Here is a 26494-nt window from a genome sequence, read left to right as displayed (position 1 = left end):
ACCAGTTTTCACACGTAGTTCTATATAAAACCTAAAACAATGTTATGGACATAAAAAATAAATGATTACTTTAAAATAAAACAACATTTTTTACAAAATAAATATGAACATAAAATGTGAATGTGGTCAAGATACTTATAAGCAGACATGAAGTATCTACATTTGGGAGACATATTACATCACAATACTCGATGGCAAGTAAAGGAAGATATTCAAAGTGGAATCTGATAAAGCTTACCTATAAATTTTATGACAAGACCGGAGGCTCTATTATGTGTTCTTTTCTTACTTTATTTTAAACAGCAGCAGTCAAGAAACTACAGCTCCCAGGGGGATTAGCGCCAGACTAACCAATGGGAGTAAAACAGTAACTAAAACTGAGCCAATCAGCATAAGCCATCAACCATAGAGAGTACCCTTGACTGCAAACAGCCCTCTTTTCTTGCTGCTCGCAGTCAAGATAAGTACTCTCTTTTGGTCGTTCGTATATTCTGATATTTGTTTCAAATGTTTCCATGTTATAACCTGATATCGTTTATATCCGAGTATTTTCTTTGTATTCTGCTAATTCTGCCGTTTCGGCACATATTTATTTACCGCCCTCCTCCACCCCCTCCTTCGTGCGGCTGTTCACTTCTAACGCGTGCCAACCGCTGCGTTCTATTTGCTCCTATCGGCTCCGTCGAGCCAGCGCGCGCTGCATTTCAAACACGCGCCTGTCAGGAGTTTATCTCGCGTCTTCGGCAGCAGGGTTTCGGCAGCTTGCGAGTCTCCGGCCTCCCGCGTATACACACAGCTTCACTTCTCGACGTGCCGCTTATTATTGGATTCCTTCTCCGGCTCCTCCTTTTGTCCCCGCCTCTGGGGGAGTGCCATATCGTGCCCCAGGGAGCGTCTTGCTCCCTCATTAACCCTTAGCTTCCCAAACACTCTGTTAATTGGTATTTCATTTATAAAATTCTTTCCATTATGGATTGTAATTCTCCTTTAAGGTCAGACTCTGGGGAGGATGAGGAATCCTTCAAACAAGATTTAAATGATTTTATTCATTCCTCAGTGAAAAGTGCTTTACAAGCATCAATGGATAATATGTCCAAGAACATTGAAAACTCAGTCATGTCCATGGTGTCCAATACTATGGCCCATTCTGCGGGGAAAGCAGGAAACAAAAACTATTTTCAATTAAATCACGTAAAGGCGCACACACAGAGAGTGAGCTTGCCTCACACCAGACTGAGCACTTGATTCCTCCCAGGCCTCCTTCCAAGGAGGAGATTTCCGTTAAAAATTCGACACCTCCCTCAAAATGTAAAACAAAATCAAAGCATATTCCTGCGCCAAAAAAGATTGTGATTTCGAAAATATTGGACACAGATGATGATGAAATGGACAACTCATCCCAGTCTGACAATCCTGACGATTCATTCTCCCATTCCTCTCCCCCCCCCATAAACGTACTAAACTTTCTTCAAGCGGCCCCTCCACCAGTGTGGTAGACGCCGAGGGCGTTCCTATGTTCGATCCGTCCCTCATTCATCACCCTAACTCAACAGAGTGGCTCCCATTGGATCATGTAGGCGAATATATCTCTTCCCGCCTATGTTTAACTCTGGACAAACAAACACGGTCCAAACTGAAATCAGAATGCCCTAGACCATCGTTGGATTCCAACATTACTGCGACACCGACTATTGATGAGAGTCTCATCACCTTCTTTAATTTGGCAAGGACCCCCGTAAAGGGGTGGACAAGGCCTGGACCACGTGCCAGGATAAACTTTTAGACGTGGTCGGTCCACTAGCTAGAATTTTTGATCTGGCCGAATCAGCCAGACTAGAGGACGCTCCTATTGACCCCTTAGATCTTTCTCTCTGGACCCAAAGAGCCTTCTGTCTTTTAGGCAACGCAAATTCCGCCATTATCCATGAAAGACGCAAATGCCTTCTTCTGAGGATGGACCCTAAGTTGGCTAATTTAGCCACTCGGGACCCCGACATCCAGGCCGACGGTAACCTCTTCGGCGCTTCATTCATTAAAGACCTTAGCCGTTTCGTTTCGACCTTCTCATCTCTAGACAAAGCCCAACAATCAATAAAAAAGGTCTTCAACCAACGTGTTTTTGCCCGGGCCGGTAGAGGTAGGAGCCGCTTTACCGGCCGCCCATACAGAAATCAAGGCTCAAGAGGATACTCAAACTCATACAACACCTATCCACAAGAATTCAAACCCCAATTCTACCCACAAAGATCAAGGGGCTTCCGCAATCGTGGTCAACGCTACTCCAGATCGTCCAATAATCAAGGTAAGCCAACTTTCTGGCCCTCCCGTAGGAGGTCCTCTTCGCTTCTTTCTCCAAAAATGGAAGTCAATTTCAACAGACCTATGGGTCCTTTCCACTATTCGGGGATACCAGATCGAACTTCTTTCTCCCCCCTCCCAATCCTATCTTCCTCCCCTCCCAAGGTTTTCTCTCGAAATGTCCTCTCTAATCTCTTCAGAGATCCAATACCTTTTAGAAAAAGAGGCTATCCACTATTGCGCTCCGGACCCTTCAGGTTTCGTCAGCTCTATCTTCCTCGTTCACAAAAAGAACAAAAAGTTAAGACCAGTAATCAATCTAAAATCTTTCAATCAATTCGTCGTCTATCGCCATTTCAAGATGGAAACCATTATCCATCTCAGGGATATTTTACTCCAATTCGATTGGCTAGTCAGACTAGACTTGCGAGACGCATATCTAACCATTCCTATCCATCCTTCTCACAGGAAGTTTTTACAATTTCACTGGAATTCAAAAACATTTAATTTTTCCTCTCTCCCTTTTGGCCTGTCTTCCGCTCCCTGGTGTTTTACAAAACTACTGAAACCGGTCGTGACCTATCTCCGATCTTTGGGCGTCAGACTTATTATCTATCTCGACTATATTCTGATCATGCACCAGAGCAAGTCTTCCCTGCTGAACCATCTTCACTTAACATCCACCCTTCTCACAGATCTTGGTTTCCTTATAAATCACGAAAAATCTGTGGTCCTTCCTTCACAACAGATAGAGTTTCTAGGCTTCCAGATAGATTAGGTGTCGGCCTCTCTGCTTCTTCCTCATTCCAAAATTTCTGCGATCAAAAAAGAGTTGATTCTAACTCTTCAAAAAGACTCTATCTCACTCAGAGCGCTCGCAAGGGTCGGCGGTCTTCTCTCCTCTTCGATCCAGGCCATCTTCCCAGGGCCCCTTCATTACCGTGCTCTCCAGCGCCTCAAAATTCTTCATCTCCGGCGAGGATTGGCCTTCTCCGACCTCGTGTCTGTAGATCAAGAATCCCAAATGGAAATTGAATGGTGGATATCCCATTTAGAGGCCTGGAACGGCAGATCCATCTTCCCATCTGTGCCCGATCTTGTGTTAGAATCAGATGCAAGTCTCACAGGCTGGGGCGCCTGCTGTGGTTCGATATCGACTGGCGGTACATGGTCCGCAGAGGAGTCCAGATTGCACATAAATTGTTTAGTGCTTCTTGCAGGCTCCTTTTCGATCAGAAGCTTTACGAAAAACAGAGCACGATGTTCTATCCTGCTCCGCATGGACAATATTTCAGCGGTACGTTACATCAACCATTTAGGAGGCACCAGATCCAAGCCTCTTGCGCTACTGGCCAAGAGCCTTTAGGAATTTTGTCTGTCCCACAAATTTTCCCTCATAGCCGAATATCTCCCAGGCTCGTTGAATTCCAATGCGTCCAGACTCAACGCCCAACTTCCTCACTTTTTCAGCCGGCGTCCGGATCCTCTCGCCTTAGCTACAGACGCTTTCCTCCAAGACTGGTCTCGATCTCTCAACTATGCCTTCCCTCCATTTATCCTAATCAACAGAGTCTTAAATCAGGTCAGACGTCAAAAGGCGTCCCTCGTCCTGTTGGTCCCCTTTTGGCAATCACAGGTTTGGTTTCCACCCCTACTCGAACTCGCGGTGGACTTCCCAATCCTTCTCCCGATTTTTCCGTCACTCCTCCTAGACCCTTTCGGATGTCCTCACAACCTGATTCTCAACAAATCATTAACCCTGTCAGTCTGGCACATTTCCGGTCTATCCAACAATCCTTCGCTATTTCGTCAGAGGCTTCAAAGTTCATCAATAATGCATGGGCACCCGGTACAAGGCGAGCATACACATCAGCTTGGACTCTTTGGTCAAGCTGGTGTGTGGGAAAATGTGCCAATCCCTTTTCAACAGATCTAAATTTAATTATTAACTTTCTAGCCGTCCAGGCTGGTCTAGGCAAGTCTTATCGGACAATAAATCTTTACAGATCCGCTATATCCATGAACCACTCACTTATAGATGGCAACCCTATCGGGATCCATCCTTTGATTTGTCGCCTCTTAAAAGGCGTGAAACTCTCCAGACCCCCTTCTGCCAAATATTCTCATCTCTGGGACGTTTCCCTAGTGTTGAACCTACTACTTTCTTGGCCGGATAATGTAAGCCTTTCGCTTAAAATGCTTTCGGCTAAGCTTACCATGTTACTATGCTTAATTTCTATCAAAAGGACTTCGGACGTTAAGTCCCTAGACGTCTCTGCCCGCCAATTCTTACCCTCTGGGGTTTTGTTTCACATTTCCAAACGTACGAAAACTAACTTACATTCTGTCTTCTACCCTTTCTTCCCCGACAAACCAAAACTATGTGTGGGCCTTTGTTTAAAAGAATACGAAAAGAGAACTGTTAACCTGAGAACGTCCTCTTACAATCAATTGTTGATCTCCTTTCGTAAACCCCACAAGCCGGTGTCTTCGGCAACTCTAGCCCGTTGGGTTAAATGGATCATGTCCTTAGCGGGGATCGATATCTCCGTTTTTGGAGCACATTCGTCCAGGGGAGCCATGGCCTCCAAGGCGTTTGCCCTGGGTTCCAGTTTAGAGGACATTCTCAGGTCTGCAGATTGGTCCAATGACAATGTGTTTAAAACTTTCTATTGTAAACCTGTTAGATCTGCTTCTTCAATTGTTATTGACAAGCTTTAAACTTGCATAATAGAGCCTCCGGTCTTGTCATAAAATGTAGATTTTCCTAGTAATTTATGACGGAAAGTCTTAATTTTATTAAAGACACAGAGGCAAATATTATCCCACCACAGTACTTCTACTAATATGTACTTTTTTCTCCCTCCCAGCGACTCCAGCACTTCCTCCAGCTTCCGGATAATGCCGCTGGCTCCACACTCTCTCCCTTCAAGAAGAAATCTCTGGATGCATCATCGCAAACCTTCGCAGGACCTCCTGCCTCCTTCATCCGCCTCTCGTTTCATCGCTGTGGTCCAAGAGTTTTGTTCCGTTTCCTTGGCATTGGCAATTGTCGGACTTATTTACCCGTTGTTTTATAATTCTATCTAACTTACTCGCTCAAGAAAAGAGGGCTGTTTGCAGTTAAGGGTACTCTCTATGGTTGATGGCTTATGCTGATTGGCTCAGTTTTAGTTACTGTTTTACTCCCATTGGTTAGTCTGGCGCTAATCCCCCTGGGAGCTGTAGTTTCTTGACTGCTGCTGTTTAAAATAAAATAAGAAAAGAACGCATAATACTCGCCTCGTGTCTTTAATAAAATTAAGACTTTCCGTCGTAAATTACTAGGAAAATCTACACTATGGTTCATAATCTTGATCAAATATCTCAGAACAGTGTTGGCTTCCGAATTTTCACAAAATGCAATGTTTTGATCTGAGGTAATTCAATCAATCCTCTCCCTTTTCTTTACACATTTGTCATACATTACTAGAGTGCTTTGTCTGCTTTTCAAAATAATACAAATGGATTAATCAATTTTAAAATGTATCTGCAACTACTTCGGACATGGAAGATTGTTCAGATTTGCATTTGTCCATAAATGGCCCAAGGGTTAAAGACTAAGGACTGCCTCACGACCCTGGTGGTCCGAAGACCACCAGGGCAGCTGTGGTGGTGTCACCGCCGACAGGCCAGCAGTAAATACCACCTAATTAGGAGTTTGGTGTTTTGGCCAAAGCTAACCCACGGAGCCTCCACCATCCTGCCACATTACCACATTCTGCCGGGCTGGAGGTGAGCACCTCCAGCACATCGGATGGCGTGATACCGCTAGTGGTATCATGAGGGGGGAGACTGCCAGCATTTTTCTGGCGGTTTTGCACCCTGACAAAAGAAATAAGCATTCCTGTCGCCAGGATACACTCACACACACGTTCACATAACCGCACACATGCACTCACGCACTTCTACACACAAACACCCCCCACTTACCCACACAAATGCGACATGCACACCCATTCACACTGACAAACACCGCATACACGCACGCATTCACTCCACCCTCCCCCATGCGTATACATACACTCACCTCCTCCCTCTACACTACATACATACATTCACACTCCCCTGGCTCCTGCACTGCATACATACATTCGCACCCACCTTCACCCTGCACCGCATACATACATTCACACCCCCTGCACTGCATACATACATTCACACCCACCTTCCTCCCTGCACCGCAAACACGAACTCACCTGCTCTCCCCGTTCATTCACACAAACACTCACTCCCCTTCCCGTCCACTTACACAAACACTCATCCCTCTCCCAGTCCACTTACATACACATGCAGACGCATACACGCACTCACCCCTTCCATCCACTCAATCGCACTCGCACTCAATTGCTCAAACCCGCACTCACCCCCTCTCCACTCTGCCCTTCCTCTCAAGCGCATACATACATTCACACGCACACCCCCTGCACTGCATACACGCACTAACTCGCTCTCCCCATCCACTTCCACAAACATTCATACCCCTCCCCACACAATCACTCACACACGCACCCACAAACACTGCTCCCTCCCTCCGCATTCATGACATACACCCACGCACTCACACACACACACACCCACCCTCCTCTGTCGGACGATCCACTTACCTTGTCTGTTGAGGAGGTCATCCGGGAGGGGATGGGTCCTGGTGCTTCCACCACCGGCAGCGCATTTCCATCTGGTCATCGCCACACAGTATTATGGGTTGTACTGCCTCTGCACCACCGACAGCGAGCACGACTGGTCTTGGAATTCCACCCAATCTTGGAGGGGGGAATCCAGAGATCAGTTGTATTAGGGCAGTCTTAAGACCGCCAGCACTGGTGTTTTGAAGTTGTGATGATGGTCTAAGGGCCTGATTACGACCTTGGCAGATGGGATACTTCGTCACAAATGTGATGGCTATCCCGCCTGCTGTTTTACAAGTTCCATAGGATATAATGGAAAGTGTAACACGGCGGGCGAGATGTCTGGCACATTTGTGTTGGAGTATCCCATCCGCCAAGGTCGTAATAAGGCCCTATATTTCAAATATTCTTTGCAGCAGTGAACATTGTCACATTTCTACACTCTACATCCAATTGGTACTATGTGGGAACCGGCTTTTCAGATAGCACTGACATAAAAAAAAAAAAAAAATTCATCTACAACCAGAAAGATAACCAGAAACATTAGTAGGCACAACCATAAAGAAATTCAATATGATTCTTATGCGAGTCATCTTGACAGATACCTCCCCTGCCCCAAAAGCTGAGTGTTAATTTAATTTGTAATCAAATGCAACACTCAAGTAAAGGTAACATTCCATTAACTAATTTTACCATATAATAGAACAAAAAATATTTTTAAATTTGTCTTCTTGAGACTGTCTAGATTCGTATTAGTTTCCTTTGGAATGTAGGACCACTGTAAACATATTGTGGTTTGCATCATCAGAACAATGTTGGCTGGATCCAGCAGTTTTGGCCTTAGCAAGTGTGCAATTTGTTTTCCTATTAATTCAAGCATAAGCAACAGGAATTAAAGGTAAAAAAAACTATTATTAACAAGACGAAATGAAAAAAGAGATTGGCACACTAGAATTGGCACTAAAGTGCATTACGGTTTGGTCTAATATGCAGAGCTGATCAGAAGAAATGCATCACTCACCCTATTAGAGAGCCAATTTTTGAAGTGGGGGACATATTGCTACAATGTGTATATAGTGGTGGGTAGAAGCAATACGCAAATGACAATAAACTGACTAGTGGATGGAAAAAGTTTATATTTGTTCACTAGTCCAGGCTTAATAAGCAAATGGTCTAGAAAATATAGATTAATTAGCAAGGGCGCCTGAAAAGACCCATGTTTTGAGCCAATAGTAATTGAATGTTGTTGCACAAAGAAATACCTTACCTCATTTGCATACGACCTTGATTGCTTATATATGAGGGAACCCCAAACTTTAAATTGCACGAGTATTAACATTTTACAGGTGCAATCAATATTACAGAAGGGGCTGCATAAACATCTGAAGGCTCTTCTGTATTACAATATTGTTCTGGGGCTTAGGTGACAATTTGTGAGTCCCTAATTATAAGAGCCCATAGACTAATGATAATACCGGCCCTATGCCCAGAGCATCAGTCTTTGTCACTAAACCTCCCTGCAGGAAAAGAGGTCCCAGAGAACCATGGAAAACCAAACAAACTGAATAACCCTTTCAGAACAGTACGGCATCACACCTTGCACCCTTCTTTTCTCGAGGCACACCGACCGGCCTTAATGCAGTTTACGTGCCTCACAATATGAATCCTGTAGTGGCATACGCCTAGTATTTGAGGAAACAAATACATTAAGGAAGGGATTATTTCTTCTCTATATTGTAACAAATCCTCGTTGATATTATTTTTTTATAAACACATTTTTATTGGTTTTGAGGAGGAAAGAAAGAGGAGAGCAAAAAGGAAAAACGAGGCATCCTGCACAGGTAAGTTCTGGTGCAACCAGCTTCAAATTACATTTACAGTGAAGGACTCTTTGAATCAGATGACAGATCCAGACCTTGCTATACCACGTGAAAGCACACATACATATTGAGTTCATGGGAGAAGGCCCAGCCATTTCCCCCACACCTTCCCATGTTTATGGGGACAGCCCCTCGACTCGTAAAGCAACTTTTCCTGGTGCGCACACCAGTCCACTCCGTGCCTCCATTTCTGGAGGGACGATCCTGTGGGAGAGTTGACGGCAGCTGCAATGTCTCTATTGGCCACTAGCAAGGCCGTACCAACAAATGTTCGGTCTGATCTTGTGACCTCTAGCTCCTTCATAGTGCCCTATAAAACCAGTCTTGGGGACAACTGTAGTTCCCGTCCCAGCACAACATTCAACTCAGTTTATCTTACCCCAATAGGCCTGTAAAAACGGACATGACCAAACCATATGAAAGAAATCAGCTGGGTCCCCTGTACACCGCGGACACTGAGCGGAGGGGCGAAGTCCCGCCGATGCAGTCTGTCAGGAGATAGGTAAGCCCCGTGTAAGAAATATAACTGCACCGCACAAAGCCTCGCCGACACGCCAATGCTCTAGGTGCCATAAGTGCCTCCACGCAGTCAGTCTCTTCAATGGGTCCCAACCAGTCCTCCCACTTGTTCCTAATTTAGTTTAGGTTGCCCGGAGCATTATTAATTAACATTTTATAAATTTGGGATACACCTTTCTTCCCCAAGTTACCCATGAGCAGCTTAGCCTTTAGTGGGCTGAATTCCGGCACCGAGTCGGTGCGGGATAGGTGCGCGCCCAGAGCATGCTGGAGCTGGATCTATCTCAAGAACTGCATACCAAACAGTTGAAAGTCAGCCTGTAAGTCTCCTCGTTGATATTATTATAGGGGCTCGGATGCCTGACATGATACCAATGTATGTTCCCTTTCTATACAGCAATAATACATGCGTGATAAAATAAATGTATTGAACAATATAAATGTCAAAAAGTTCTTAAACAGTCTTTAGAATTGATCAAAGAGACACCATAGCTTTTGCACGAACAAGATGGCTAAATCTTAGTGAAGTTATCATGGCAATGGCACTGTAACAAGAATACTCATAGCCGTGACCCTCACAGTTTCCAAAAAGATAACCCACTTGAGATGATATATCTGGCTATTTAAACGTCAATTGTTGCAAAGTCCGCAGTGAATACAACCACTGAACTCCATGTCAGGCTGTGGCGGTATACCCATGCTGCTCTACCTGCCTTCCCAAGCTTTACTTTGTAAACCTACAACTGCATTCTGGCCCCAAAGTCATCACAGAGATAGAGAGGGAGCGGCCTCAAGGCATGAAGCTCTTACCAACACTGGGTAGTGGACGCTGACCTGCACTGGCCTCAGACCAACCCTGGGTGGAAGAAACTTGGGTAAATTCTAAATATCTGGTGGAAAATGTGATAATACAACAATGAACACACCACTGATGCGCATCATCTCAGAATTTTTCAGCAACCTTTGGCAAGCGAAATATGACGACAATCCTTGTTTTCACTGTGGCACCGCAGAGAAACAAGAGCTGGGAAATCCTGCCAAACCTGCAACCCCCACTACCACGCAGAGTGCCCACAATATTCCTATGCGCCTGCCATCTTCGACTCATCCATCCCCAAAGGTGTGAAAGAGCTACTCTGGAAGGATGAGAGCTGACTGAAACCTGAGTGGGGTTTCTTACCAGCGAGCCCAAATATGGAGCACAAGAGGGTAAGCAGAAATGCACAATTATAGCAGTAGCAAAAAAGTAGGCAAACAGCAAAACAGCAAACAGCAAAGTGCAGTTACCCAAGTTCACAAAACTATGCAGGCATAATGCATTTTTGCCCTTCCCTAGTGGTGACCTGTCAAAGACAGTATCAATTCAGAGGCACCCCCATGCCTATCAGCATTAAACATACAGCCGAGGTATGTCAGGATCTGCTGCTATCCTATTAAAGCTACACCTATGAGCCTGAAGCACCACAATTGGCTAAGAGCTTTTTTCCACCCACCTCACCTGCCGCATCCTCATATCCTTTTATCTCAGAGGTACAGCTTGGAATCATTAGTAGCTTGTTGCCACCTCCTCAGCAAGATGACCAGTAGATGTAAGAGAAAGGAGAATAACTCTTGCAATGTACACGAAGTATACATCAATGAATAAGAAGGGGATTGTAAGCCTATAACTACCTCAAGAAATCCAACACAGTCATCCTACGTGTCCATGGAACCTATTTAAAAGATTTTGAATTTGTAAATTCAACCAAATGAATCCGAAATGTCACTTGGTCTCCTGCCTCCAAGAGAAAGAACGGGATGGCCAGATGTATTCTTTAAGTTCTAGTCTGAGCAATAAATTCGATGAGAAATCCACAATGGCAAACTGATTAATTATACTGTCAAAACGAGTATCAAAATATTCGACCTCTTCACCACATGCCCTATCACATTTTGGAAGTACATAAAAATGCATTCTTGAATTACGACAGGAGAAAATTATCATTTCCTGCGTAATGACGCAAATATGGATTAAAACAGTAACCAACTACACACAATAACCAAGACCCCCAAAATGACCACTGGAAGGCAGTGTGATGTGTGTAATCAGTTTCCAACCAGCACATTACATACACACTCACCGTGGCCCAGGCTGAAATGGCTGACCCACACGTATGTACACATTCATTTGAATTTGTCATATATCTTTTTCACAACACTTTGCCTTAAAGGTAAACACTTTTGTACCTCTACTAAATTGTGATAAACTGTATTCCCATCATGAATATCTCAATAATCTGAACGGAATTGCTTCAACGGCCCTTTTTAATGCAGCAAATAGTTTAACAGGCGAATTCTAAGGGATTTATGAGGCCCTTTGGACAGACATATTTTGGACTCTCCATTTGTAGATCCTTTATATTTAATAATTGTTAGAAATTACACAAACATATAAGACATTATTGCAAGTCAGTCCACTCTCTAAGGGTCACCATCAGCTGTCTAACTGGAGCATCAAGTAAGTCAAGGGCGGCCTAGTTTAAATATGTTTGTTCAATTACAATATCATATTGTGAATTTCTTTTGTTGCATTTCACTGTATCCTCAGTAGGCATACACGTCTATTTTGACCTATGCGGATGAGTCCTTTCTTTGTAAGAGATTGTACTTTGACCAGTCTTGACCTAGCCCACCAGTAAATCTTGAGAGGTAGAATATCTTTTCTTGGGGAGACTGTGTCTACAAGGGAAGGTTTCTGCATACCCCCATTATACAAGTCACCTTGGAGAGGTGGACTGCAAAAGTATTGTTGGAGATTTGCCATTAACTCTCCTTCTTCATTAGATGTTCGGGACAGGGACTCAGGTGGAAGATCCATCCACAATGTTACAATATTATCAAAAACCCAGGTTTCAGGCAACAAAACCATCTCTTAGGTAAGAGATCTTCAAACGTTTTTGCACTGAGCATCCTCTAAGCAAAGTGTTTTAAAGTCACCCACCCTCAAAACGTAATGGCAATGATTGGGGAAGTGGGAGGAGCTTGACTGATCATACAGGGGCAGGGATTATGAGATGATTTCAGGGGTGCTTTTCCTTTGCTAATAATCCACGCTGTATGTAAGACTTATGAAAGAGTAAATACATCAAGCAAAAACAGAATTGATCAAATACACTACTCCCCATAACCGGGGTGCTGTGATCCCCTTATCTGAGCACCCTAGGCACCAATGCAACTGTAGCTGCTGCACAAATGATGATGGCCCTTAGAAGCAGGCTATCACCTCTTCTTCTTTCACCCGTTCCACACAATGCCGAGCCATCCATTCAAACATGAAACATGCTGTCTGCCACTTTCCATAAAAATGATGAGGTCCCACATCTTGCCCCCTTCCTTTGAAGCAGGGGCGCCCTCTATTGTAGTGCTAGCAAAGAAAATGAGCCCACATGTGTTAGAAATTGGGTCTTTAGTTGGAAGAGGTATGCACCCAGTCCAAGTAGGGACCACAATCTTAGTCAGGGTAAGTCACAACACAACCTAAATTATCCTGTGCTCACCCTCCAGTAGCTTGGCACAGGGCAGGCAAGCTTAACTTAGAAGGCAATGTGTAAAGTATTTGTGCAATAACTTTTACAGTAAACAGTGAAAACACCACAAAACATTCCACACCACTTTAGGAAAATAGATACTATTTATCTGAATGAAATAAGACCAAAACGACACTTTTTAAACGTTTAGATGAGTCTCAATCCCTACGAATCAGTGGTTGTATCCTTTTAACACACAGCACCTGGGATGTGTCAAAAATAGTGATGCAAAGGGCTGCAGAGAAGGAGATGCGTCGAAAAATAAAGTGATATGTTGATTGTTCCAGGTCGGCAAAGGTGATGCGTTGTTTCTTTCCAAGCTGCAAGGCGATGCGTTGGCTTCTGGGAGTGCAGCCTTGGTTCTTCACTATGATGCAGGGATATATAGACGCCCAGGGATGATGTGGGGAAAATCCAGAATGCGTTGAGAAGATGCAACAGGTGCTGTATCGATCCAGCTGGTGATGAAGTGATTTTTCAGCCGCGAGACAGGCGTTGTGTCAATCCGGTATGCGTTGCATCAAATTTTGCAAGAATTGCGTAGATTTTCAACGCTCCTGATTTTCTTCTCTCAGGTGAAGTCTTTGATAGCTCTGGGACCTTATAACTGGAGGCAAGCTCCATCCAAGCCCTTGGAGAGCATTTGTGGAGGAAGGCAAAGTGAATCCAAGCCCTTGGAGAGCACTTGTGGAGGAAGGCAGAGTCCTTCCAGCAGAGTCAGGGGTCAGCGGGCTGCAGGACAACAAGTTGGCCAGCAGCCCTTCCAGCAAAGCAGTCCAGATGAGTTCTTTGGGCAGCCAGACAGTCCCTCTGATAGATCCCAGTTTTAGGTCCAGAAGTGTCTTATTTGGGGGGGTCACAGACCCAGTATATATACACACCCAAAAGTACCTTTGCAGTGGAGGATCCTTCAAAGAGTGGTTTTGAAGTGCACAAGTTTCCCTTTTAACCCAGCCTTGTCTGCTAGGAGCCCTGTGGGGGTTTATCAGTCCTGTGTGAGGGCAGGCCACTCGCCTTTGAAGTGTAAGTGAGAGCCCCTCCAACCTTCCTGCTCAGGAAGACCCATCAGTATGCAGATTAATGCAGATTTAGCTGAGTGTCCTGTGTTTATAGCTGTCTGGGTGGAATGCACAAGGGGAGCTGTCAACCAGCACAGACCAGATGTGGATTGGAGACAGGCTCTAAGGCACGGATAGCAGTAAGTGCAGAGAAATGCCTACTTTCTAAAAGTGGCATTTCTGAAATAGCAATGTAGAATCCAACTTCACCAGCTAGTAGGATTTCTCACTACCATTCCCCAACCATGACAAGTCTATTCCTTTCAGATCAGAAATTAGAGCTTAAGAGCGTGTAAGGGAAATTCTAATTCTGTCCTATGAGAGGAGCAGGCTTCACAGTAGTGAATGACTTCGGGAGTTTTTCAATACCAGGTCATGTACAATTTATAAGTGCATTTTGCATAGGTGAAATCTATTGTCTTTGCCAATGCTTGTTTTCTTTCAGTGATGTTGCACAGCAGCCTGTGCTGCTGTGTAATATGTCTAAACAAAACATTTGGGCTGAGCAATGCAAGGGAGGTCCGGGGGAGGGAGCAGCACAATGTACAGCTGGAGGGGGAGGGGGAAAGCAACACAAAGGAGTTGCCGGGGGAGACAGACTGCATGGTAAAACGTATTTTTTTAAAGTGCCTGCAGCAGTAACCTTGGGCTCACACAGCACTAGGCCATGTAGTTACTACCTCTAGGCTTCCAGGGGGTTGTGGGAGACTGTGGTGCCAGTCATTCACTGACCTCTGACTAGTGAGGAGTGAGAACCCCCTTCCCTGTATTCAGCTTGGGGAGAAGGGCGGACACATGTGAAAGGAAGATGAGGAGAAAGCGCAAAGAGAGGTTTAGGTAGGGTGAGGGGAAGGTAGGACAGGAAAGGAAGAACACGGAAGGTGCACAAAGGTAGGTCCACATACAAGCACTGTGATGGGAAAAAGAGAGAGAGTGAGGAGGTGTGAAACCGAGGAGGGCCAAGCAATGCAGGGGTGGAGGGGTAATGGAGAGACAAGGGGAAGAGACTGACAGAGAGAATAAGAGAAAAGTGTTGGGGAGAGAATGAGAAGACTGAATGCGAGGAAGAGTGCGACTGAGTGACATCATATGCCAAAGCCTAGGCACCTCAAAGACCAGCAGCAGTACAGTGCTTATAGCTGCACTAGTGATATCTGGCAGCTGATGCAGTGCACTGCAGTGTATTTGTAAGTTGGCAGTGCACGCTGTGACCGAGTAGCTGCCACTAGGCACTGGACATGGCCACTGCCTCTAGGCACTGTGTCTAGTGAGTGTGGTAGTGATGCTTTGTGCAGTGCCGAGAGTGCAGCTGTCATTACTGCAAGGCACTGTTCATTTAACACAGTGTGGACTGTGTGAGGGTGCTATGTAGGCTTCATTCCATACATTACAGAACTGTCCCTGATGTTAGCACAGCGCTCTCTTCTGCCTTTGTGCACGTGCTGCTGCCATGGCACGTGAACAAGCATGACCTTCACTGACCCTCTTTCCAAAGGTCATTCTGTGTTCTTATAGCCAAGGACAGTTAAGATGCATACTCACACAGAGTAGGAGTTTACAAATGCACCAGAGGCTTGGAGCTTCATTTAGAGTTGGTCGGATGCGGGACGTGCCCCAAGCAGCAGTTACTGGGCCTCAATGTGATATAAAATGAGCAGATGGGACATTCGCTGGTGCTTGGCAGGTGTCCCGGCCCGTGCTTTCTGCAGTCTGTGCCTAGACGACAGACCAGCACTTTCTGAAGTTTATACTAGAGAGGAAAGAAAAACAGCCAGAACCTTTGTCAATCTGTTAGAAATCCAATGTACAGGTGAGGGATGAGAAGGCACTAGCAGGAACATATTTGGTTGCAAAATAACACAAGTAATTAATATGCATTAAATAGGGATAGCCATCCATAAGTGATACAATAATTTAGAAGGTCACGTGTTACTTTTAATAGGTTGGTGACTGCAGCGAACCAAGTACATTAATATGTTAAACTAATCTGTCATTTCATCAAAGCTACAAGGAATGAAGTCTTAAGAAACTAGTTAGTTTCACACATAAACTGTTAAGTATAATGTGTACATGGAGCGCTCGTTCACCAAAGGGTTCTTGGCGCTAAACCATGATACACTACAGATTGTCCAGGGACAGGTGTGTAAGGCCTGGTGTAATACCCACATTTCACAGACCCCTAAAAAGGCTGTGGTTGGTTCTGACAGAGAAGGCCGGATTCGGGACCAGCATCCAAGAAGCCCACTCCTACCCTGCTCTGTTGAATGGGATAATTTATGAATGTGCTGTCGCCGAAGGCACCACTTTTGATGGAGCACATCTCTATAATAGGTTTCCTGCGAGTGTTGGTCCTGTCTGTGATCTATGGAGGGGTCAGAGGGCCTTGGACCCACACTCTCTGAGAGGAAGGCAGTGAATTGAGGAGGGGGAGCGTGGGGTTGGTGGGCTGAAAAAATCTAGGCCTTGAGAGCCAGTCCAGCCGCTGCATTGGAGTCTCGGAGTCAGCTCAGCATCCTGTGATTCTGGTCAAATTACTTAATCTCACTGTGCCTATTGAAACACAAGGAACAACTATGCGGAAAGAATGTGATGAAGGAGGGGAGACTGAAAACACAGGCACACTTACGAAGTGCTAGAAAGTAATAAAAAAAAGCATATCTTGTGAAGCATTTGGTCGTGGAAGGAGACTGACTGCCTACCATTGACTTCCAGCTGGAAACTGTACAGGCTCCAAGGAACAGCAGAGAAAGCGGAAATGAACTTTAAAGACATGACCCCTGAAGCTGCTGACCGATTAGAAGCAGTGGCGGCCAGTAATTGTAGGAGGGAGAGAGCAGATGGGACACACATGGACACATGGACACGCACATCCATTGACAACACTCATTACCAAATATTCAAACATAGGTGCATGCACACACCAACCATTCATTACAAAAAAAGCACACACACAGTTACCTATAATTCAGATGGGACTTCTGCCTTCACTCATTGGTTGACATTAGGTCAGCCATGAGGAAAAGCAGCAGTCCCAACCTCGTCAGAGTGTGGGATGGAGTCAGTAAGACTGCTGATCCCACCCCACTCTGTGATGAGGTGTCATTGATTGACACTCGCCTTGGGTGCTTCAGTTCTTAAAACTGAAGCACCCAGGTCAGAGGCAATGAGTGACACTACCACTCGTGACCTCCTCAGCCCACCAAAGTTCAGCTCGGGCAGCCAAGAGCCTGCACAAATAGCACATGTCTAGCTGCTGGCTGACTGACCTGAAAATAAGTGTCCAGCTCAACCTGACAGAAACTCTTCTTGAGGGGCAAAAGGTGAGGGGGCATGGCCCCTTGGCCCCAAAGAATGGGCTGCGGCTGATCAGAAGCCAGAAAATGCAGGTGACATGTAAGCCTATGAATGGTATGTATGGGGGCGAGTTCAAAGTCCCTCTTGAGTTTTTTTTATCAACAAAAGACTTCACAAGCACAGACCACGCAGACAAAACCTAAAAACACATCTAAAATGCCCCCACCCCTGTTGCTTGGGCCCTGTTCCATGCACTGCAAGGGTGGCATGGGCCCTAATGCTAGTAAGAAAAATGAGCCACCAAGTCCCTTTTCATAGTAGGGCAGGTTGGAGGGATTCCTGTGATGTGAAGCAGAGAGACATATAGAGATTTAAAAAAGAAACATACCTCCTCACCACTACATGAAAGAAATGTAAATGTGTGCAATTGGTTAATCACAAAATATGCTCTGGAGCCAGCATAGACCTTTATTGATGGAATTACTTGAAGCTTTACTGTGAGAAATATTTTTTTTTTTTGAAAGGTTATATAAAGATGGTATCAGCAGAGTTCTGTAGAGTGGTCTTTTAATGGGCACCTAAATAATGTTTGCAGTAGATACAGTCTGATTACTTATTACAAAAGCAGTAGCAGTAGTACAAATCTATTTCAGAAATTGCATTCCTAAAACATACAACATCATACATTTCAATATAGACTGATACAAACATTTAAAAGATTTATAATCTGCCGTCAGACCGGAGAGACTGGTCCAGTTTTAAAATATAGGTCTGGCAGCTTTAAAGTCAATGGTGTACAAAGTAAAGTGCTAGTGGGGTCAATACTATTCAATATATATTACACAATAAAAAACACTTACACATACAATATAGTTTTTAAGATAAAGATGTAGCAGGTTTAGGCTAAATGGTGCAGAACAGTGCAATCAATACTATTCAATCCATGTTAAACAATTAAGAATCTTACACATACACGACTAATGAGCGTATGAAGGAACAAACGCATGGCTGCCTTATGCTCAATCAGAGGATATTCAATTGAGCTAGTCACAAACAACTAGTGTACTCACTAAAATCAATTTCTTATTAAAAATCTAAAATTGATACCAAGCTTAAATGCCACAACAGGACTTTAAAACTTTAGATCTTTTTGTTTCCACAATAGCCTTACTGCAAAAAAACTACTTGCTCAAGGTACACACAGTATCAGTGGATGTATGTTCCTTCAATGCCCTTAATGCATCATGGTGGCACCTGAAGCCTAGTTGGAAACATAATGAACAAATCCATTTACCACTCGGGTTTGAATAAGCAGGGCAAGAAAACAAAACATGCTAACATTTTCTTTAGTGGACAGATGGCAGAGTGGGCAAATGTTGCTAGGGTCAGTAGACCTGCATCCTTTTCTTTCCCACAATAGTATATAGCAGTGGTTCCCAACATTTTGACCTCTGTGGACCCCCGCTTCATCATTACTAGAACCCGGGGACCACCACAGAATTATTATTGGAATACAGGGACCCCCACTGAATCATTTCTGAAAGCTGCGGACCTAATATGTTATTTGCCAGTCACCAGCTTGGACCTCATAGCACTATAAATAAACAAGGCAATATTCCTCACTGTACCAATCAGGATTGAATTCTGAGACTCCCTGGTCACACACACAGCCATCTGTAGTGATCATATTAACCACAGAGCTTTCATAACTTAAAAGTGTATATTCCCTATCAAAATTTCATTTGTTTTTCATTTTAGGTGTTGGCGTGTTCATTCCTATGCAGTTAGCTGAAGGTAAAAACAACAACATGCAGAATATGTTGGTGTTTTTAAGCCACCTCTTTGACTCCATCTCAACACTTACAGCCCTGCCCCATTGGCACTAAATATTACAGGCCCTAATCCTTTTTACCCTTCAGCTCTTGCATAGCATGGAAACGCGCCAGTGATGCTTCCAGGCTAGTTCCCTTTACCAGTAAATGCAGAGGCATTTGCGCTTCGCTGGGAACACAGCCATGGACCTGCAGGGGAGTGCGCCCCACAGTTTGAAGGCCTACGTCTTAGGTTAAAGATATCTTACAGTGCCAGGAATCTGACAGCAGAACAGTTTATGTTACACGGATGTTACAAGCCTCACACCTGTGAGAGCATAGCAAACTCTGAAGTAACAAATGTTGCTGACTCATGATTCTGGCAGTAAAGCCACGGCTCTCGCTACACAGATCTTATAGGGCAGCAGAGATCTTACAGTTTCAGGTCTGTGGCAGCACAGATCGTACAATGTCAGACTTCTTACAGAAAAGCTACCTCTCAACATTTGCACATTTTACAAGTTCTAGATAATGACAGCATTTGGGTGCAGGGATGTTGCAGGTGGGGCAAGAATCAGGCTTTTATCAGCAGAGGTTTTCTGTAGCTTACACCAGGGCTGGCTTTAGGGTGACTTTAGGGTGGTGCGACTGGTGACGCAGTGCGACTGATGCGGCCTGGAAGAGGAGCACTGACTTCGGGGTGGGGGTGATGTTTTTATCAATAACTTATAGTTTAAAAGTTCCTTGTGGATCCAGCTTTCAGGCAGTAATAAAAATGTCAAGATAACTCTTGTGATTAATGTTCTTGCTAGAGAGAGAGATCAAAGTTTTGTCTAGTGACAGTTTTTAATATGCCTGATGCAAAGAAAAGATCTGTATTTTATGTGGATAGCTGAGTGGATTTGTAAAGCCAGCTTTACCAGCGCTTTAAAACAAATGTAATGTATGCAAGAGAGGGGCTATGGAGAGATGTGGGGCACTTATGCTATGTGGTAGTGAGGCAATTCGAGGAGGAGGTCATTGGGGGGTGCCAAAAAAGATTGTCTCACCGGGTGCCATCAGCGTTACGCCAACCATACAGGCTCGGACCTTTAACAGCAGAAAATGCCTAGGCAGGCCTAGGTATCTTACAGCAATGCTACTCCTTAGATTACACATAGACCCTGCAGTCACTGGCCTCTGACGTCAGAAATATTTCTCAGATTGTATACCTCTTGCTTGCTCAAGCATTTACTACTAAAGCTTGTTCAAGCTCATATTTCTGCCGGCAAAACTATCCCTCATATAATACATAATTTACAGGATTTGAGCAGCATCAAACTACCTCAATATATAGACATTACATGCCTAGCTGTCATGTAAACCATATCTGTGCCTGGCTTCGGACAACAACCTACACCTTAGCTGATGCATTTCTAATAGGATCAGGTCTCAAACAGCAAGGCTACGCTCAGGCTACACAGATCTTACAAAAAATTGTGCATCTGAAAACCTGGTTATCCTTCAGGTTACACAGATCTTACAGGTTTATGATTCTGACAGCAAAGCTACTCCACAGATTACATAAATATTACAAACGTAACCCTATGAAAGAAAAAATACCACTTAGATTATAAAGGGTTTATGAGCTCAGCACATGAAAGGAAAATTACCATTCAGGTTACATTGATTTTATTATCTGAGGCCCAGACAATACAGATCGTATTAGATTTGAGATACTTAATTGCTCAGGCCTCTGATAGCAAATCTATCTCTCATAGGGCACAGCTCTTACAGGCTTAGACATCTGACCACAAATGTACCCATCATATAATACTACTTTTACAGGCACTTAACTCAGACTTCACAACAGTCTCTCAGATTAAACAGATCTTGCAGGTACAGATCTCTGTCTGACACAAGACCTAGCCATTGGATTACACAGTCCTACAGTTTCAGGAGTATGAAAGCATGCTCATTTTTCAAGATGCATTGCTCTTGCAAGAGTAGATATCTGACAGCAAAGTCGCCTCCAGATAACGCATATATTACATGTTGGACAGCAGCAAATGTTGCCCTCTTTCTAGACACCTTACAAACTAATGCCTTAGACCAAATAAACAGCCATCATCATGCAGCAATTCTGGAAGACCAGGCCTGGTCTTTTCTGCTATAGCCGGCACATCTCGTTCAGAATCAGATCTTGAACAGGAAAGCTGAACTCATGTTACATACACCTTAGAGGCTCATGAATTTGACAAAATTTATATTTCTGAGTTTATAGAAATCTTACAGAGTCAGATGTTACACAGGCCTTGGCTGATGTCAACAGAGATATCATACAGTGGCTTTGCAGACTCTTGAATCTGACAGTAAAGCTATCGTCCAGGTATAATGACCTCATACCCTCAGGTTTTGACAGTGAAAATATATTTCAGGTAACAAATATCGTATTGGATCAGCCCTGTCCTAGCAGACCTATCACTCACAGGACATAGCCATTGCAAGCTCAGGCATTTGACAGCTAAAGCACCCCTGTGGTTGCGCTCTGGTGGCATAGATCTTTCTGGCACAGGTATGTGGCAGCAGAACTATCATTCACATTACATGTTTCTTTCAAAGAACCTTATGCACCGGGTACAGAAAGCTGAGCCTTCAGGTTATAGATCTCTTTCTCATAAATGTTCAGGGACCAAACAGCAATGGTGTCCCTCAAATTGTGAACATCTTTCCATCTCTGGCATTGAACACCGGCATTGTCCACAAAATCCTAAAAGCAATGTCATCTCCAAATTACAGAAATGTTGCTGACTTAAGTCTCCGAAGTTATAAATACTGTAGAGGCAACAGCTTTGCACAGCAAACCTATCTCAATGCCTAGAGATTGTACAGTATAGAGTCTTAAATGAGCAAGCTATTTCAAGTTGCACCCACTCTAAAGGCTTAAACTCCTGGCAGGAGAACTGTCACTAAGATCTAAAATCCAAAGGCTCTGACAGCAGAGCTTTTCCTCATGTTTCAGAGTGCTTGCAGGGTTAGGCATCTAACAGTAATGCTATTCCTCTGGTTATATGGACTAGTTTAGAGGCTCTTGACTGCAGATTTATTCTCCTTGTTCCAGACCTCTTACTAGATCAAACAACAGTCAAAAAATCAATGCCTAAGGTATAGAGATGTTACAGGGTCAAGTCTATGACATCAGTTAGCCTCCAGTTAACACCGCTCTTGAAGGCCCATTGAAAAACATAAGTTCAAAACTTTGCAGTGATCAGGGACTGGTTAAAGGCAGATCTTGTTGGTTGCAGGATCAATAGAGCAAAGAGGACATTGCTATCTTGGTTGATCTAGACCAGCCCATACTGTCTAGTTCTTGAAGTCTCATTTTCAAGGAGGACAGAAGGGCTAATTAGGGGAAATAAGGAATTAGGGAATGTTTCCAGATGCTTCTCATGTGAAAATGACTGCCTATGTCTGCCTTCTCAGATAATCAAGGCCCAAACTCACAAGGATATTTCTTCTATTATGATTTTGAATAAGTCTGCCTGGGAGCTGGCAGCGCGCCTAGTGCTCCAGAGCCATGTTATGAAAATAGCATGCTCAGTAGTCCTTCACCTTTGAATTACTTCAGGCCATACTAACAGCAAGCCTGACCACAAGCACCGGCCTGGTTAGAGGTGAAAGACATATTCTGCAAATTGTTCACTGTAGTGCCAAATGAGGAATGCATGGAGCAACTTCCATGAGTTTGCTGTGGGGAGTGGGGGAGGAACACAGTGTGGGCTGGAGTGCTCACATTTTTTGTCAAAACATGCATAGCTCAAGGATGGGGCGGTAAAAAGGGTGCATCTGGCCCCCAGGGGTGTTCTATACTTTTTTTATTCCACTTTTCCATGAAACCAACAAAAGTGCAGATATTACTGGAAAATATCAATAGAAAAAATTGTGATAAGAAGGGCATCTAGAAAGTAACTATCTGAGCCTGTCACATCCGCCAATCTACGGCCACAGTCTTAAGTGAAGTAGCATTGAGGAAGGCAACTCAATTAATGGTGGGACGGTTGGTCATACTAGCACATGTAAAAACTGAGAATGTAGTCTCAGTCCTGTTAATGTATTTGATTTACCTTGTGGCCATTGGTAAGAATCAGAGAAAGGAGATTGACAAACTAGAGATGGAGTGAAAAGGATCCAATCTAATGATTTTGCACTTGCACAGTGAAGGAACCGAATGTCACAAACATTCCTAATTCAGATAAAATCACAGAGGCGAGAAACCCAGAGAGATGAGCCATCACTGAAGGTTCTTCCACCTAATTTAGAGATGGGCAAACCTTAATTATATTGACGGCAGACACTACTCTGCTGCTGACATTAACCTCCAACAGATTAAGGGCCATCAGAGGTTCAGTCATGTGATCACTCACCCGATTTAGAGCTGGCAAACACATGGCAAGTTTTCACTGTCCGTCACCACCAGGTAAAACCTGATGGTGAAAGGAGTGAAAACTACAAAATGCACCCCTTGCCTTGTGAAGTAGGGACCCTCACTCTAGTCACGATAAGGGAGACAACCAGCTCAGATAACCCCTGCACACCCCCTTGGTAGCTTGGCATGAGCAGTCAGGCTTACCTCACAAGCAACGTGTAAAGAATTTGCACATAACACAGAGTAATACAGTGAAAACACTGCAAAAAGACACCACACCAGTTTTATAAACATAGCCAATCTTTATCTGTGGATCAAGATCAAAACGAGAAAAATCTAACATACAGTAATAAAGATACAAATTTTGCAAGAATTCATTAAAAATACAGTTCCTTGAAGTTGATAACTCTGTCTGGGGCTATCACTACGTCGTGAACAACAAATCCAAAAGTTCAGGCCGGCCTTGGCATCGCGGGCCAGCTACGGTGTAGGGAAGACCTACAAACAGTCCTTTTGACAATGCAGGGTGTTGTGATCCTCACAATAAGATCCAGAGTGCGGTGTCGTAGGTGTCGCAGGCATTGGTTCCAGAGGTGGGCGCGGGAGGTCATTGGGCCCTTGAAGCCACAAGCGTTGCAGATCGAACTCCAGGCTGATGACAAAGTAAGGAGCGCTGGTGTGGATGGCGTGGGGGCTGCGGTGCAAAGCAGGCCAATGAGACGTGCGGTGCTCACAGGTCACGGTGCAGGCAGCAGCTCGGTGACGGCGTCCTGCAGCATCGGTGAGACCAGAGCTGTGGTGTGATGTGGGGCAGTGCGATGTGCGGTGTCTTCAGGTCACAGTGCAGGTAGCTGCATCATTATTGCTGATGTGTTGTCATCGTCGGCCCAACATGGCGGTGCTGCACGGGGCAGGCTCCATGCGGCACCCACGAGTCACAGTGCAGACACCAATGTCAGTTGATGACACTGGAATCAATGGCACTGGCGTTGGTGGACCGGGGCTGCAGTGCAGGATGGGATGGTGCTTCATGTACCTCCCAAGCAGTGTCCATAGGCCACTTTGCAGGCGTCGGTGTCAGCATGGAGCGCCATCGTCGGAGATGCCAAGGCTGCGGTGCGAGCAAGGCGATGCGGAGTGCAGGGCCCACAGGTCACAGTGCAAGCAGCGGCTCGGTGATGGCATCAGGTGGCGGTGTCAGTGAGACCAGGGTTGAGGTGCGACGTGGGCCACGGCTCCGTGAGGCGCCATCAGGTCAAGGTGCAGGCAGCGGCATCGTTAACAGCGTTGCTGTGGTTTTTATTCTGTTGTAGCACAAAACACACTGTTCCCGGTGCTGTAGACAGATGAAGCTGAAGCCTTTAATATCCCTGAGACTTCTAAACAGGAGGCAAGCTCTACTCCAAGCTCCTGGAGAAACTTCACAAGCAGGATACACAGCAAAGTCCAGTCTTTGCCCTCTTAAAGGCATAAGCAGCAACTGCAGGCCAACCCAGCAAAGAATACACAGCAAAGGGGCAGTACTCATCTTCCAACTCTTCAGCTCTTCTCCTTGGCAGAGGTTCCTTTTGATCCAGAAGTCTTTATAAAGTCTGGGGTTTTGGGTCCACTGCTTATACCCAGTTCTGCCTTTGAAGTAGGCAAACTTCAAAGTAAAGTCTTTGTTGCTGACAAGATCCTGCTTTGCCCAGGCCTGGCCCCAGACACACACCAGGTGGTGCGAGACTGCGTTGTGTGAGGGCAGGCACAGCCCTTCCAGGTGTAAGTGACCACTCCTCCCTCCACTCTAGCCCAGATGGCCCATCAGGATATGCAGGCTACACCCCAGGTCCCTTTGTGTCACTGTCTAGAGGGAATGCACAACAGCCCAACTGTCAGTCTGACCCAGATGTGGAATACACAAGCAGGCAAAGACACGCACAGAATGGTTTGAGAAAGAAAATCCCCACTTTCTAAAAGTGGCATTTTCAAACAGACAATTTAAAAAACAACTTTGCAAAACAATGTATTTTTTAAATTGTGAGTTCCAGACCCCAAGCTCCATGTCTCTATCTGCTTCCAAAGGCAAACTACACTTAAAAGTTATAGGCCTTGCAACAGTGAAAACTGAATTTGGCAGTATGTCACCGGTAGAAAATGTAAAACAGATCAGTACATGTCCCACCTTTAAAATACACTGCACCCCGCCCATGGGGCTACCTAGGGCCTATCATAGGGGTGCCGTAGATGTACTGAAAGTGAAGGTTTGGGCCCGGCAAGTGGGTACACTTGCCAGGTTGAATTGGCTGTGCAAAACTGCCCACACAGACACTGCAGTCGCAGATCTGAGAAATGTTCACAGGGCTACTCATGTGGGTGGCCCAATTGGTGCTGCAGGCCCACTAGTAGCATTTGATCTGCAGGCCTTGGGCACCTCTGGTGCACTTAACTAGGGACTTACCCGTAAATCAAATATGCCAATCAGGGATAAACCAATCACCAATACAATTTACCTAGGGAGCACTTGCACTTTAGCTCTGATCAGCAGTGGTACAGTGCCTAGAGACAATAAACCAGCATACCATAAAACAGGAGGTCCGAAGGCAAAAAGACAGGGGAAACATGACAAAAGATGTCAGGTCTAACACCTTGGAAGAAACCTTCCATGGTGAGGGAGGCATTGATTTTTTTATTTTCCAAAATAAATTAATTCTTCGGGTTTTTGTTTAGGGAAGATGATAAAAATCTTTGTAAATTTGCTGCAGGGCATTATCATGTTGATGGAGCTGCCCGTCAAACGTACAATGCATTGACGGTAACTACCATGACAGCGATTCCCGTACATGCTACACTTGTCCGCAGAGCTGGCGGACATCTCGGAATTTCACAGCTGGGGACTAAGTCAGGGTGATGGAGTACTTTACCCAATCTCCCTGATGAAGTGAATACCCATCTGCTAAACTCCAAATCGGGCCTTTACTCTGTTGGGCCATTTGAGCTTTATGTCAGTGGAGGAA

Source organism: Pleurodeles waltl, chromosome 2_2 (assembly GCF_031143425.1).
Source record: "Pleurodeles waltl isolate 20211129_DDA chromosome 2_2, aPleWal1.hap1.20221129, whole genome shotgun sequence".
Classification (NCBI taxonomy): domain Eukaryota; kingdom Metazoa; phylum Chordata; class Amphibia; order Caudata; family Salamandridae; genus Pleurodeles; species Pleurodeles waltl.
The sequence above is the reverse complement of the archived record's forward strand: the minus strand, read 5'-3'. Positions refer to the sequence as shown.